The sequence below is a fragment of the Equus przewalskii genome, chromosome 19 (genome assembly GCF_037783145.1).
Source record: "Equus przewalskii isolate Varuska chromosome 19, EquPr2, whole genome shotgun sequence".
In the NCBI taxonomy this organism is placed as follows: Eukaryota; Metazoa; Chordata; class Mammalia; order Perissodactyla; family Equidae; genus Equus; species Equus przewalskii.
The window spans coordinates 28,443,780-28,450,406 of NC_091849.1; the positions used below are offsets into that span (position 1 = coordinate 28,443,780).

Genomic DNA, 6,627 nt, shown 5'->3' on the forward strand with positions numbered 1-6,627 from the left:
TAAGAAGTATTCTATCTGTATTCCCCTACTCTTTTTCACAGATCTATTCATCTGAACTAAGATTTTAATCTTTGTTCATAGCATAAATATCCATAAGTTGATATATATATGTCTGTGTATCTTTTTTTTTGTACTTCTATTTGTATCTTAGTTTTCAGTTTAGAAATAAGCTGTGAGTGTAAGTAAATTAATAAGATGATGAAGTTCTTTCTATAAGAATATTTAACTGAAGCTTGGTATTTTTCATCTTATATAAACATTTTGAAATCACTAATAAATTTGATATTGTTCATCATGTCCTTTCATCTATGTGTAAGATTATTGGGATTGCAATTATTCTGTTTTCTATAATCACATAAATGGAAATGCCCTGAAAATGCTGAACGAAAACTAAAGGTATTTGTTGAAAAAACGAAGATGATTTGTTCCATGGAAATTTTCTTCTATAGCTACGTCAGGAATTTCTCAAGTTACTCTTTACCGAGATGTCACTTCAGGATGAATGAGAAGAATTTGACAGTTAAGAAGTCATTTTTCTATAAGAGGGCAAATATCTGGATGAAATATAAAGGTGAAAAATTTTAATTTATATTTGCTTTTTTGTAACTTTTTATTCTGGTAAAATTTACAGAAAATTTGCAAAAGTGGTAGAAAGAACTACATTAACACTTTAACTAGATTCAGCAATAGTTTACTTTGTGCTGGAAAAGATTTATTCTATTACCTATCTATCTATGTATGATGTATCTGTATCATCTATCAATCGTGTCTTTTTCTGGACCATTTGAGAGTAGGTTGGAGATGTGTTCCTTTATCCCTTAATACTTCAGTGTTTATTTCCTAAGAACAGGGACTTTATTTTACATAATCTCTCTATAGTTAACAAAATCAGTAAATTTAATATGGATGCAATATTATTATCTAATTCATAGTCCATATTCATATTTCTCTGTCTCAATAATGTTGTTAATAGCTATTGTTTTCCAAATCCATTATCACTCATTAAGAGATGTCTGTTTCTTCTCCTTTAATCTGGACCTGTTCTTTAGCTTTTATTTGTTTTCACTGAATTTGATGTTTTTGAAGAGTACAGACCAGTTATATTGTACAACTCGTCTCAATTTGAGTTTATCTCATGTGCCTTCACTATTAGAACCAGGCTGTGTATTTTGGGCAGGGATATCACTGATGTGACATTATGTCCTGTTCAAAGTATCATATCACTGAGCATATGATGTTGGTGTGTCTCAACATTGGTAATGTTAACATTAATTACGAAGCAACAGTAATGCCCAGGAGGTTTTTGTTTTGTAAAGTTTACTATTTTTCATTCTGTAGTTAACAAGTAATCTGTGGGGAGATATTTCAGATTATGTAAATATCTTGTTTCTCATCATATTTTTAGTCAGCAGTTTTTAGCATCCATTTATATTTTTCTAACTCCACACTTGTATATTTTTAAATTAGGATCCTACCAAGAGAAATAACTTTCTCTTCTCCACTATTTCTCTCTTTATTATTTTTTGTATGTCAATATGAGCTTGTAGAGTCTTATTTCTTCATTTCATTAGATCATAGTTTCTCTAAATGCCCAAATTGTTCTAGAATTGAATAGTGGTAGGCCCTTCAAACTGGTTTCTGTTTCTTTTTCATGTGTCCTTATGATTCTTGGAGCACAACCTAACTTTTCTTGAGTGTAAGTGATTCTTTCTTCAGGTAACAAGAAATGTATGACAATGGAAAGAATCAATGCAAGTTCTGAAGGCTACTTTATACTATTGGGTTTTTCTAATTGGCCTCGCTTGGAAGTAGCTCTCTTCGGGTAATCTTGATGTTCTACTTGATGACATTGATAGGTAACCTGTTCATCATTATCTTGTCATACCTGGACTCCCATCTCCACACTCCCATGTACTTCTTCCTCTCAAACCTCTCTTTTCTGGATCTCTGCTACACCACCAGCTCCATCCCCCAATTTCTGGTCAACCTCTGGGGCCCAGAGAAAACCATCTCTTATGCCGGTTGTATGATTCAACTTTACTTTTCCCTTGCACTGGGAACCACAGAGTGTGTGCTACTCGTAGTGATGTCCTATGACCGTTATGCAGCAGTATGTAGACCTTTGCATTACACAGTCCTCATGCACCCTCGTTTCTGCCATCTGCTGGCTGTGGCGTCTTGGCTAAGTGGATTTACCACCTCAGCCCTTCATTCCTCCTTTACCTTCTGGGTACCACTCTGTGGACATCGCCAAGTGGACCACTTCTTTTGTGAAGTTCCAGCACTACTGCGACTGTCATGTGTTGATACCCATGCTAATGAACTGACTCTCATGGTCATGAGCTCCATTTTTGTTCTTATACCTCTCATCCTCATTCTAAGCTCCTATAGTGCCATTGCCCGGGCTGTGCTGAGGATGCAGGCAACAACTGGACTTCAGAAAGTCTTTAGGACCTGTGGAGCCCATCTTACTGGTTGTATCCCTCTTTTTCATTCCAGCCATGTACATATATCTCCAGCCGCCATCAGGAAATTCTCAAGATCAAGGCAAGTTCATTGCCCTCTTTTATACTGTTGTCACCCCTAGCCTCAATCCTCTAATCTACACCCTTAGAAACAAGGATGTAAGAGGAGCAGTAAAGAGACTGATGGAGTGGGAGTGAGCCCATATACTTGTAACATTAACAACATAATGGAGCATCTCTTCACTAACGGTTCATCCACTCATCCACTCATAAACCACTCTTTCATTTCTCAATCTATGAGCACTTATTAAACATGTTTTCTCACAAGATCACAGAGGTCTTGGTAACAAATATGAAGTAAATAAGCCTGCCTAAATACCAATCAATCTCTAACGGAGAAAACAGCCATGTAAAATTAAGTCAAATATCAGCATTAAATTTTTTCAGTGGAACAAATCTAATTTAAGAAAAGCATCCTTTTCTTAATTGAAAATAAGGCATGGAATGTTGTAAATATTGATAAAGAGCAGATATGATTCCTCTGGAAAGATATACATGATTTTATAAAGCCTAAAATATGTATTTTAATTTCTTGAATTTTTAAAAATTAAGTAATGATCTTTTTTTCCCTTACTCCTCATGGGAAAGATTCACCCTGAGCTAACGTTTGTTGCCAATCTTCCTCTCTTTTTTTTCCCCTCCTCAAAGCCCTAGTATGTAGTTGTATATTCTAATTGTAAGTCCTTCTATTTCTCCTATGTGATTTGCCACCACAGCAAGGCTAGTGACAGATGAGTGGCATGATTCTGTGCCTGGGAACCAAACCTGGGTTGCAGAAGTGGAGCATGCCAAACTTTAACCAATAGACTGTTGGGGTCAGCTCTTAATTACTTGCTTTTAAGGCAGAATTCATCATAATTTTTTTTCTATCTTTGGTTAAGTTAAAGACATAGTGAAATACCTTAAATCTTTTCTCCAACAGTTATTATATTTTGAATAGTAGTTAACATTGAGAAAAATTTGGCCTTATATCCTTTAATGTTCCATTATCAATAATAAGAAAATGTTTTATGAATCACAGCAAGAAAGGCTCTGAAGTAATGCAGCAGAAGTCAGAATCTTATATTTCTCTGTTTTTCAAGGCAGTGAGAAGTGTATAGGAAGTGGAAATGACTTGTGAACTGTGACACAGAGCTTGCAAAGTAATGAACATTATAGGCTAGGTGTAGTTAAGTAAAGTAAGTGCTTGAAACACCTGCATCACCTAAGGAGCAGTAAAGAATACCTGAGGCAGACGGAGTACTGGGCTTTGAAAATGACTTGATAAATCCAATGTGCCTTTGAAAGAATTCTGTGAAAATATATATGGAAAATTTTGTGACAAAAGCTGTAAGAAAATGTTAGGTTTTTTTCTTTTTCCTTTTCTTTTTTTGAGGAAGATTAGCTCTGAGCCAACATCTGCCACCAATCTTCCTCTTTTTGCTGAGGAAGACTGACCCTGAGCTAACATCTGTGCCCATCTTTCTCCACTTTATATGTGGCATACCCACCACAGCATGGCTTGACAAGTGGTGCATAGGTCCACACCCGGGATACTAACTGGCGAACCCCAGGCTGCTGAAACAGAACACGTGAACTCAACTGCTGCACCACTGAACCAGCCTCAGTTTATTTTCTTTTTTAAGCTTGCTTTAGTTTGAGTACTTGAGGTTAGTAATGACATTAAAGTCAACATATATGTTTTCCAAATCAAGAAATATATTTTTAATAAAAGTAACAGTTTTGTTACCTATATTATTGCCAACATCTCCATATGAAATAAGTCTACTATGCCTATAACACTTTCAACTGGTAGCTATATTCAGCTAGAATAGAATAATGGTTAAAGGACTTTCTTTAGTAAAATATAAAATAAAATCTTGGCAATGCTTCACTTTTGTATGGTAACCAAAATGTCAGTTGTAGTTTATGAGGCCTTTAAAGTTTAGATATGATTGCTTCAAACCCTATTATCTAAATTATTAAAATGAAAAACACATCCCTATACTTCCTCTCGATTTCTCGTGTGGCTTGTAATTACATTGATTCTACTGATCTTGACTTCTCCTTTGTGTGTCTCTGATTCCTCCTTTATCTGCAACTAAGCATAAACAACACTATGGAGTGTATTCATTTGCCCTTAATCTACTGTCCAAGAAACGAAGAAGCAAGAATCATGTATACAAAGAACTTTTAGTAAATAATTGGGAACACGTGTAGTGAACTGTAGCAAAGCAAGAAACCTTATAAAAACTTAAAATACACAGCTTAGTTCTTTGTATCATCTTGAATTATGGAAATCTTATCTTTTTAGGAGACCTTACGTGATATCCTAGTTTCTCACTATTTAACTTAAAAAAATAATTTCCCATTCTCTTTTCTTCTTGCAAAAGATATAAATATCCTTTTATATGTGTAGACTGTTTTTTTGGAATGCTATAATTCTAGCATGTATGGTGTTAATTCCTAGCCACATTAGCATGATATTCTATATGATTTATAATCTAAAGCAAAGATCAGTTACCAAAAATTCTTCCAACGATTAACACAGATATTATTGTTTTTATCATTTTGTACTTTTTTTTTCTGAGGAAGATTTGCCTTGAGCTGACATCTGTGCCTGTCTTCCTCCATTTTGTATGTGGGTCACTGCAGCTGCATGGCCACTGAGGAGTGGTGTAGGTCTACTCCCAGGAACCAAACCTGGGCTGCTGAAGCAGAGTACACTGAACTTAATCACTAAGGCATGGGGCCAGCCCCTATACTTTTTCAACAATGCATAAACCTTATGCAATTTTATCATAGGCAGGATAAGAGGTATAATTTTTTCTCACTTTCTAAATGAGGAAACTACAGTGAAGAAGATTTGTGTCCTGTCTAAGCTTAAACAACTTGCAAGGAGTGACATCAGCATCATGGCAGAGTGAGTTACACCCTTTGTATCTCTCCTCTAAGTTACAACCAGTAGGACATCCTTGGACCAGCAAAGGATCCTCTGCATAGCACAACAGAATGCCTGAGAGATTCATACATCTATACTTGTGAATGTGGGTGGACTGGACTTTGTGGAGAAGGTGGAACCAGGTGAGAAGTGGCAACAGCTCCAAATACCAGAAGTTCCAGGAACTGTGACTTCATCTGCAATCAGAGGATCCAAAAATGGTGATATCTTCCATGAACAGAAGCCCCAGGAACCAAGGCAGCCTGTGCTCCTGGAAGCTAGAGGAACCACTGCAGTACATGTGACCCAGCTGCCTCTTGTTCCTCTGGTGGCAGTACCTCCACCTTGGCCCTCCCAGCAGTGGGGGCTTCAGTCAAGATGTTGATACCCCCAGCAGCAGCAGCAGTGCCTGTTACCTGAGGTTCCAAATAAACTAAAAGAAGAAAGCTGGAAAAGTGAAAAATATGTGGAGATTAAACTTCATACTACTGAACAACTATTGTATCAATGAATAAATCAAAGGAGAAATAGAAAACATACAAATGAAAATGCAAACACCATATACCAGAACCTATGGGATACAGCAAAAGCAGTAGTAAGAGTGAAATATATAGTAATATAGGCTGAACTGAAGGAAAAAAGTCTCAAATATGAAACCTAACACTACACTTAAAAGAACTAGAAAAAGAAGAGCAAGCAAACTCAAAGTTAGTAGAAGGAAGAAAACATTTAAAAAATGTGGTAGAAAGAAATGAAACAGAGACTAAAAAAACAGTAGAAAAGGCCAATGAAACTAAGAGCCAGTTCCTTGTATTGATAAAAACAATTGGAAAGCCCTTAGCTAGACTCATTAAAAAAAGAGAGAAGGCTCCAATAAATAAAATCAGAAATGAAAGAGGATAAATTACAATGAACACCACAGAAATACACAATATTATAATATAATATTATGAAAAGCTTATATGCCAACAAATTGGACATCCTAGAAGAAATGGATAAATTGTTAGAATCATACAACCTCCCCAAACTGAATCAAGGTGAAATAGAGAATATGAATAGATGAATGACTAGTAAAGAGATTGAAACATCAATCTATAACCACACAAGAACCAAAGTCCAGGACCAGAAGGCTTCTCTGGTGAATTCTACCAAACATTCCTAGAAATTTTAATACCTATCCTT

At 35.8% G+C, this 6,627-nt stretch overlaps 1 pseudogene; it reads left to right on the forward strand.

Moving 5' to 3' along the window:
- The first annotated feature begins 1,730 nt into the window (after positions 1–1,730).
- On the forward strand, positions 1,731–2,663 carry LOC139077161 (olfactory receptor 2J3-like; annotated as a pseudogene).
- Positions 2,664–6,627: the final 3,964 nt, after the last annotated feature.